General features: G+C 42.1%; 1 non-coding gene across 1 annotated transcript; it reads right to left on the bottom strand.

The window, feature by feature from the left end:
* Positions 1-569: 569 nt before the first annotated feature.
* Positions 570-640, bottom strand: trnag-gcc (transfer RNA glycine (anticodon GCC)). Its single transcript has one exon. It is a non-coding gene; the product is annotated as a tRNA-Gly (tRNA).
* Between the last annotated feature and the right edge of the window lie 9,360 nt (positions 641-10,000).

Here is a 10,000-nt window from a genome sequence, read left to right as displayed (position 1 = left end):
CTAACCAACTGAGCTAACAGGCCTCGTGCCCGCTGTCCTCTCTGTGCTGCAAAAAATGGAATTCAGGGAAGTTTCTTTTGTCCTTTTTTGAATAGAAAGCCCTGCGATTCAGTGTACGGGCTTTCTCGTGCTGTTTAATGGTTCTTGTAACCCAAATCCTACACTGGCCTCAAGTGCCCCCCCATTTCACAGCATTTTTCAGCTGATTTCAAATGTACCTAAAGGAGAAGCATTATTGAAGACCATCAATTACCAAGAGCTTTTCGTGGTCACTTTTAATGACCACAGAGAGCTATGACCTCGGTTTTACATCTCATCCAAAAGACAGCGCCTTTTTACCACACAGCGTCTCCGTCACTATACTGGGGCATTGGGACCCGCACAGACCTCAGGGTGAGCGCCCCACCGCTGGCTCCATTAACACCGCTTCCAGCTGTAAGCTTTGCTTTTCCCTGTAGGTCACCCTCATCCGGGTACTGACCTGGCTCACAGCTTCTAAGCTTCAGTGGGTTTTCAGTTGCGAGTTGAAAGGGGATGCAAGTGATGGAGCCGCTCGCTGCAAAAGCCACTGCATTGGCCAGGAATCGAACCCGGGCCTCCCGCGTGGCAGGCGAGAATTCTACCACTGAACCACCAATGCACGCTGCAAGGGTCTACAAAAAAGACGCTTTTTTACCACTCTGTGCTGGATGTTGGGTCCCAAGGGAACTTCTGGACGAGTGAGAATTTTCTGCTATCAAAATTTGGTTTCGGAGACTTTTGGCAGCCTACAGATGCAGCCATTCAAAATGCGCGGGCGATACCGCATTATTTTGCGGTACGCTGTACGCAGTCTACCGCAAGCTACCCGTAAATACCGCGAGTTACCGTAAATTCTCCTATAATACGACAAGCAAAATAATAGTATCCGGAATTTCCGCAAGGTGGAGCTAATAAAGCTCAACCTCTCATGTTTGAGCTGTGGCCATCAAAGTCTTTAACGAAGATATTACTAATAGTATTAATAATGAATGACCTTGGACAAGCTGTAAGTGTAAACTCAAAGTATTGCCCTGGTCAACATTCTTTTTTTCATTGACCGTCTTTGTAAAAGTAACACCACAGCATTTCGCAATCACGCATTTGTTTCCAATCATGCAAAGTACAGTAATTTTTAAGAATCGATTCACCATGCCTTTCACATGCTCATAAAAGAGATTGATTTAGGAACATAAACATATTACCGTATGAAAACTGTACTGTATACAGTATGTATATGTATATTTAATGTCTTAACTGTGCCCGTTTAAGTATTGAATATTCATATCTGATTTTACCACTGAAGGGAAATCTTAGTAGCTGAGCATAAAAAGAATAGGAGCATACTGCAACGCGTGTGAAGGCCATAAACGATATTAATTTTGGAACATAAACATAGAGTATACGGCTGGTCTCGGTACTTTAAAGAAAACATACACGAAACATGGTTTCATTATGACCAGAATCGGTCTTGAGATATTTTTAACTTGATTTACAGTATTTGAGAGGTATGTCTTAACACCGATACTACAGTGCTTAAGTACTGCTCACGTATATGTTTCTAGGTTTATATTATGCATTTCATATGGTCAAATTACTTTTGAGCAACTAATAAGAAGCGCGAAACGGTATGCGTTTTAGTTTCGTTTTGTGCTGGGACCCGTGGATTGATTAGAGATATCAAGTACATACAAGTCATTTTTTAAATGTTGTAGTTCGTCTTGAAAAAATGTTACGAGTACATCATCTATCAACAATTACACAGGTTCTGTTTCCATATTGCGGATTTTGGTTACGTAATATTATTTTCTAGATTTCACGTTGTGAATATATGATTTGGGCAAACAGAGCCGCAAAGAAGTACATTATGGGTTGTTGTTGTTTTTTTTGCAGTTTTATCTAGAACAAGCGATGCTTAAATCTTTGTCTGATTCTTGTGAAACTATCCACACGACAGTTACAGTACCTAGGAGTTGACTTCAGTGATGTCACTGATGGGATGTTTCTAAAAATCCATCCTCTGTAAAACGTCTTCTCTAGTTTTCCTGCATATGTATTCGCTAATGAAGCTGTGTGTTCTGAGCCTGGATCTCTACATTTCTGTATGAACCAGCTTAGAGGGCTAAAGACAGCTTGTGTTTAAATTGAGTGTAAGGCAATTTATGCTTCTAAAGTCATGGTCAGCATTTATTATTGTACTGTGCTGTAAACTTGTTCTGTGCCTAGTCACATTATTTTATAGCGTTTTTATAGTGTTATCAAATCCGGTGGCGCTGTGTGTTAGTTTCCTGACTCCCATGTCACATGGTCTGTGATTGAAACCTGTGAAACCGGTTTAATTTGTCACAGCCAGCACTCCGGCAGAGAGGGGGTTGTGCTCGTAAAGTAGAAGCAGGCGAGATTTCCAGCGAAAGACACCTCCCCCCCACCCTCATACGATTCGTATTGTAATTACACATTCTAATTGTATTACACATTGTACACATGCTTAAAAGAGAAGAGAGAAAACGCAAGCCTTCTTCAGGTGTGAGGGTCTTCTGCTCAGAATGAAACGCTAAAATGTAATGTAGGCTCTGAATGGGTTCAATTATGATTTGGGCTTGATTAAGGTCGCTGCCTTTCATCTAAAACCCTACTTGAATCCTTCTAAACTAAAAATCAGTGTTAGTGAGTTCTAAATAAAGAGGTATCCAGGTAACAGTGAAACGGGCGGACAGTCTGGGGAGATCGCCCGTTTTCCATGTAAATAGTTCCCTGGTTCCGCACCCCTTGGTGTTTCTCTCGCTCTCTCTCGGGTCACCTGATCATTAGCTCGAAAGATTTCAGTGCTTTGTGTATATTCTAATGCTAGTGGGGGCAGGGTGTGTGGGAACAGGTTTGGTTGAAATTGCATTGGAGATCTATGTTCTTCACACCTGAAACATTTTCTCTGAAAGCATTTTCTTCGCAGTTTAACCGATCTTGTTACAGCATGTTACAGTTTACTATTATTAACCATATTAATTTTAAGTGCTTAATGCCATTTTTTGACCAGGCACGAATATTCTTAAGTCCATATCTTCGCAAGGGAATCAGTGCGAATTGCAATACTAATTAAATTAAAACTACTAACTACTAACTAATACTAATTAAAACAAACCAGAAACGTGTTGTTCTGTCTAATGACATTACAAGTGGAAAGATTACAGATTTTAATCGTCTTTAATTTTGTTACGTTATACATTTTAGAAACGTTTCATCCATACAAACACCACAAAACTATTTTCGATTGTATTTCTGAATAGTATGTTACACTTAGTTCACTGTTTTAAATACATCTAATTAAGAAAGTTAGGTGTTAGCATAAACTATTAGCAATCAATAATATTAAATTTAGCACTGTAATAAGATGTTGCACTTTCCCCCGCATCTTGTAAAAATATATTTTCATTGTTCAAATATACATTAAGTCTGACTATCATATAATAAGTTAAATACATAACTAAAGAAAAAATAGGGTTAAATATAATTCAAAATATTTTGCTAACAATGTTAACTGTTTATGAATAATAAAATGTATTAACTAAGGAGTAGGATGGCACAGTTGTTAGTATGTTTTTTGTTTTGTTTCTTTTTCATAAATACAACAGTAGTACCTGATGTCTCAGTGGCTTTCAAAATTAAATCATGCATGCAAACCTGTGAACTAGAAAGATAACTAAGATATTGTCATGGAAATATAACTATCAAGGAAGCCACAAAAGAGAGTTCTCACCTGAGTAAGGTCTTTATTTCAATATTGCAATATTGGGAGCCCTGCTGCCACTTCGCAAAGTGCAACCAGAGACTCAATTTGTTACAAGCAGTACAGGGTTTTTATAAGACGTTGCGCTGTAAAAAAGTTCAGCACTTGGTCCCTTCTAAAACTTCCCCTTTCTCTAAGAGAAAACAGATTACATCATAGAGCGAGAGAAGAAAAACTAGATTTGTTATTCAAAGCTTATCGGTTACTTTCAGCTAATTCTAATGACCCAGACAGCATATATTGTTTTGGTACATTGTCTTCTAAACTAACCTAAACAGTGTACTTTGTTGACGAACTGTTTTCTAAAATTCTGCACGCACTGTAGCACAGCAGTTACATCCTTGAAATATATTATCTAAAAGCGCCAATATATTTTTTTCAAAGCTCTCTACATTTTTAAGAATCAATTTACTTATTAGATTTCCACTTCAATATCCATCCATTTATAATGGTGGCGAAGTGGTTAGCATTGCTATCTTGCAGCTGAAGAAAGATGTGAAGACGGGGGTTTGAATTTAATCCTTTCTGTAGGGGGTTTAGACTTCTAAGTCACAAGCTGGGGTTTATGGCAGGAAAGGGGGTTAACTGATAAGGATTGCAGATGCAAGCTAGGAACCCCCCTGGGTGTAATGTTAAACTGACCATTTGCCCAGAACATCGTAAACTGGCCAAATACCATGAGCCCCCCTCTTTACCATCAGACCGAGTGACGTCAGAAACGGAGAAGAAAACACTATTTAACCCAAAAGTTTGTAACAGTACGTTGAACAATGCTTCGGTTTTGTTGTTTCTTGCGGGAAACAAGACTTCGGCTTTATTGTTCCTTGCATGCAATAAACTCATCTGTTTTACTTCATCTCAGGATCAAGAACCTTATTTCTTCTGTTACAACAAATTTGGCGTAGTCGGCGGATGCTCCAGAAGGCGCAGAACTTCCCATCGGCAGGAGAGACGGTCAGCGCGCACATAACTAAGAGGTAAGGACTCCTCTTTTATTTAAAAGTCCCGACTCTCTCTGACCGATTGGGAAATCTCTGCTCCCTGCGAGAATCGCCCGAGATGACGGAGTAAATGTGAGTTTCTGAATTCCTCTGGCCCGGGGAAGGCACCGGTGTATGTAATGGGTTGGTTGCTGTAAGCCCAGAATTTGGTCTGGCAGGGGTTCCGCGGTATTGTGTACAGGCGTTCGAAGCTGGTGTATGCCTTAATTGCGCGTGGAGTTTTGAACGGGTTTTGGACCCTTACCGTGAAGTTCAGGACTGGTGTGGGTCTTAATTGCACCCGGAGTTCTGAAGGTCAGAACTGGTTTGGGTCTTAATTGCACCCGGAGTTCTGAGGCTCAGAATCGGCGTGGGCCTTAATTGCGCCCGGGGTTCTAGAGCAAGTGGTGCATTAAATGCACGTAGTTCAGGACTGGTGTGGGTCTTAATTGCACCCGGAGTTCTGTGGCTCGGGATCGGTGTGGGCCTTAATTGCGCCCGGGGTTCTGGAGCTGAGTGGTGCATTAAATGCACGTATAATCCAGGATTGGTGTGGGCTTTAATTACGCCCGGGGTCCTGAGATTAGCTACGCCTTGATCGTGCACAGATTGGAGTGGCGTGGTTTCTGGCGTGGCGTGGGTTTTTTTGTTTTAAAGGAAACAGGAGTAGAAGAGATATATGCATGTATGTTTTTGGTGTTTTCCTTGTTTGTGAAATACATATACACACGCACGACACTAACATAAACACACCTCATAATAAAAGAGCAAAGCATTAAGTAGCAGGATTTAAAGGACGTTGAGACCCGAGAATCGCCCTGATTGAGCTCAGTGCGTAAGTCCACCCCGGGGCAAAAGCAGCGATGCTGGCGTTCTGGGGATGGTGAATTACTGATCAAGAAAGGGGGTTTTCGAGGTCTCGTTTCTTACCTGTGAACAGTGCGGTGTAAATCCTCTCTAAAGTCTCTGAGAGGTATTTAGATCCGGAGGTAACAGACGCCCTTGGCTGAATGAGTGCAGGAATGCACAGGTTTTTCAAGTGAAAGCATCCCCCTACTGAATGAGCTGTTACCTCACACACGACAAAAGTAAATCTTAAAGAGACCGAACATGTGCGCTAACTGATGGTTTGAGAAAGTGGTGCAAGGGTCCGTTTAAATATCGGAAAATTGTAAGTTGACGGAAAAGAAGGAGAAAATATGGAAAAAGCTGAGTTTGTCAGAGGGAATTTGGGGCGAAGACGCCTGTAAAGAAAGCATATGAGTATTGATTGGCAAAAGCACAAGCATGTAGCTCCCACCCTGGTGCACGGCCGGCACCAGTAGTGGCAGATACATGACGAAAAATAAAGAAATTGGGATGTGACTTAAAAGTGTGTTTACGGGGAAAATAAAAACCCGGAAGAAAATATACTTTACTCGCTACGAAAGAGTATAGAAAAAAAAAGCTAAAAGAGGCAGTACAGGAGAATGAGAAACTAAAGAAGGAATTAACTTCTGGTCACGCTGCACTGGTTAATGTGCTGCAGCCAGCGACTAAGTTATATCCTGCTCTCCCACAGGGGAACAAACAGGCAGGAAACGAAAATAATTGGGATCAATTCCCTCAGTGGCCATATGGAGAAGGGGGGTCTGATTGGGATAACACTTGGTATGAGTGTGATAAAGACGGATCAGGGTCTCCCCTGTTAGAGGGAGGGCGCCCGCAGATCTGTACTCTCACTCGAAGTGGGAAAGGACTTGATGTAGCAGGGGCTGGCGCCGTTGATGAGAGCGCCACTCTAACACTGTCTCGCACCCCGTCGAGGGGGTCTGCAATCGCACCTACCTTCCCTGATTTCCCCCATACGATCAAATCCAAAACCGTAAGATATTGACCGGTGGGCTAAAGTACCGCACCCGAAATTAGAAATGCAGCGAACCTGGAGTGCGCTTCAGGAATTAAAAGGATTCATGTAGAAGTAAAACAAGAATACAGCACATTGTATTACGAAGAGAAAAATATATTCTCGATGTGTATGTGTGTTTTATGAATTTGTGTGCCGGCATGTATGTGTGTAACTGTGAGTTTTGGTATACTAAATGACGGTGTGAGTGTGTTTAGCCAGCGGGACTGGCTAGAGACGTAACTAAAGAGACTTGACGAAAATCAACTTAAGGAGATTGGAAAATATAAGAGCGTCTGAAACGTATAAGTACAGTACAGGTGGACGTAAAAGTAGTTAAACAGTTTTTGTATTATTATAAATTATTATAAATTGTAATTTATACAATTAGTTGCAATAGTGGAAACAATTTGGTTTTATTCGAATGTCTCGAAACCAGACATGCTGAAACGCTGTAGGTTTAGAATCGAGACTGGGGAGAATAACGTCTTGTGAGAAAATCTGTTTACCTAACGATTAGATCCTGTAAATCCCTTGTAGCCTCCCTAAGTCTGTCCCAGTCCAGTGGATAAAAATGTACTGTTAATGGAGTGTTGGTTTCTCTGTTAGGGGATACTGGAGCACTACTGTCCTGCTTGTTTCACTCCTCTGTTCAACAGTGTACTATAGAGCAATGTATAGGGGAAGATGGCAGGAGGCCACAGGAGTATTGGGACAGCAAGTTTTACTTGCCGAGTACCAGATTTTAATGGGTGGTTTTATTCCAGATCTATTGGGTTGGAATATTATGCATTACAAAGAATGACTATGCAGAACAGGGTATCACGTAGCTTCAACTGGCTGTGATCACTCAGTATGTTGATGGTATTCTGAGTGCTTCCCCTGATGAGGAAACCCACAAGTCTGAGTTGCTTCAGCTTTAGAGTGTCTAATAGAAGCAGTTATGATAAGGCCCTTTTGTGTCTAGCATTGTGAAATTTTAACAGGGCCTGGGTGCAATGTTTTTTACAGGGTGAGCACAACTCTTAACAGATCTGCTTAAGGGGGGAGTGCAGTACAAGGACAAGATTGCCTTGGTTCCCGCAGCAAAAGCCGCCTTTAATAATTTGAAACAAGTTCTCTTACAGGTGCTGAGACTGGGGTTTCCTCAGATGGATCAACCATTCCTTTGTATTATTGCAAGTTGCTGACAGAGGCCACCCAAGGAGCCCGCGAGCAGGTCCTGGAGGCGTGGGGACCACCACCTGAAGGAGGGCACAACCTCATCCCAGGAGAGTGGGTGTGGATCAGGAAATTTCCTTCACAGGTTCTCCAGCCCAGGTGGGACGGACCCTACCAGATCCTGTTGACAACCGAGTCTGCGGTTCGAGTGGAAGGAAAAGATCGCTGGATCCACGCGCCACACTGCCGACGAGCCTCATCCCCATTTACAGACTCAGAAAGAAATCATTTCTGTTTATAAGAATAATTGTTGCTGTAGGACTATGTTCCGCAGGAATTAATGATCATCTCTCCCACAAAGGAGAACATGGAATTAATTCCTTTTTAGGCCTCTCCTATCTGACAGCTAAGAAAACCAACCAAAGTGCCTGCTGGGTGTGTGCCACATTACCCAAATATGTACAGGGAGGACTTCCTATGGGAGCCATTCCTTGGCGTCTCGAGGAAGTCATAGGCATGATCATTTGGAGGGATAATTTAGGAGATTTTAATATGACAAACTATGGGGGGTTGCCATAACACGACTTTAACCTGCACAACATTACAATATCTACAGGAGCGAGGCTTAGAGCCCACGAGTTTCACAGGCTCTTACGCTCCTAAATATAACAGAAGCCATACACCACCATACCTGACTCTCAATAAGGAACGTGAGGGAAACATATGTTTTCAGCACACTAATTGGTCTGCACTTGGTTGGATGGAGTCGTTGCAACCTTACCATCGCTGCAAATATATCCACCTCTACCTTCCAAATTCCAGGATGGGATCGGCACACCCCACAATTCAGTATAAGCTTCTTATTTTCAGAGGCATGGGGAGCGCCAAACGGAACATCTTTCATTTGTGGAAAACGAGCCTACCCATGGTTGCCAGCCCAGTGGTCTGGCTCATGTTATTTAGGATATGTGGTTCCTCATATCCGTGTTCAAATCCACAGCCCCTTCGGACCTAACCACAGACCACAAAGAAAATTGGCTGATTGGGAATATTATTTAGGTATAATATTTCCACAAGCCGGCATGAACTTTCTGAGTCGAGAGTTAATTCAAATGGCCTCGACTTTAGAAGAATTAGCAAATTCTACCTCATCTAGTCTGAAGGCTGTTAATGATGAGATGGTAGCCCTCAGAACAGTGGCCATGCAGAACCGACTAGCTTTAGATTATGTACTGGCGGCCCAAGGAGGAACTTGTGCAGTAATTGACACTGAATGCTGCACATATATTCCTGATAATTCTGAGCACGTCTCAGATCTGGCCCAACACATTTACAATGAGGGACAGAAATATCAGGACTATTATACTGAAAATTGGGGAATTGGGTCTTGGGTAAAGTCTGTGTTTGGGGCCTGGGGTGGAACCTTTTTATAGTGTGTATCTGTAGGAGTAGTATTGTTTATATGTATAATTGTAATCATCACATTCACAAAAACATGTATCACATCTTGCTATAACCGTGGAACGTACAATGACATGGCAATACATACCTGTTCGCCAAGAAAGGAAAGATCTGCCCTGACATTGTATGTATAAAAATAGGCTACACTGACGTATGCCATATTTTATAAGGGGGGAATGAAGAAAGATGTGAAGACGGGGGTTTGAATTTAATCCTTTCTGTAGGGGGTTTAGACTTCTAAGTCACAAGCTGGGGTTTATGGCAGGAAAGGGGGTTAACTGATAAGGATTGCAGATGCAAGCTAGGAACCCCCCTGGGTGTAATGTTAAACTGACCATTTGCCCAGAACATCGTAAACTGGCCAAATACCATGAACCCCCCTCTTTACCATCAGACCGAGTGACGTCAGAAACGGAGAAGAAAACACTATATAACCCAAAAGTTTGTAACAGTACGTTGAACAATACTTCGGTTTTGTTGTTTCTTGCGGGAAACAAGACTTCGGCTTTATTGTTCCTTGCATGCAATAAACTCATCTGTTTTACTTCATCTCAGGATCAAGAACCTTATTTCTTCTGTTACAACACAGCACTGGGGTCCTAGGTTCAATTCCTGCCATCCTGTGTGTGAGGGGTTTACATGTTCTCTCTGGGTTAGATGGTTTTTCTCCATATGTGTGATATGACTCCCTCTCGCACTCCAAAACATACT

Source organism: Atractosteus spatula, unplaced genomic scaffold, assembly GCF_055471065.1.
Source record: "Atractosteus spatula isolate fAtrSpa1 unplaced genomic scaffold, fAtrSpa1.hap1 Scaffold_8, whole genome shotgun sequence".
NCBI classification, from domain to species: domain Eukaryota; kingdom Metazoa; phylum Chordata; class Actinopteri; order Semionotiformes; family Lepisosteidae; genus Atractosteus; species Atractosteus spatula.
This window is presented reverse-complemented; position numbering and strand designations above follow the sequence as displayed.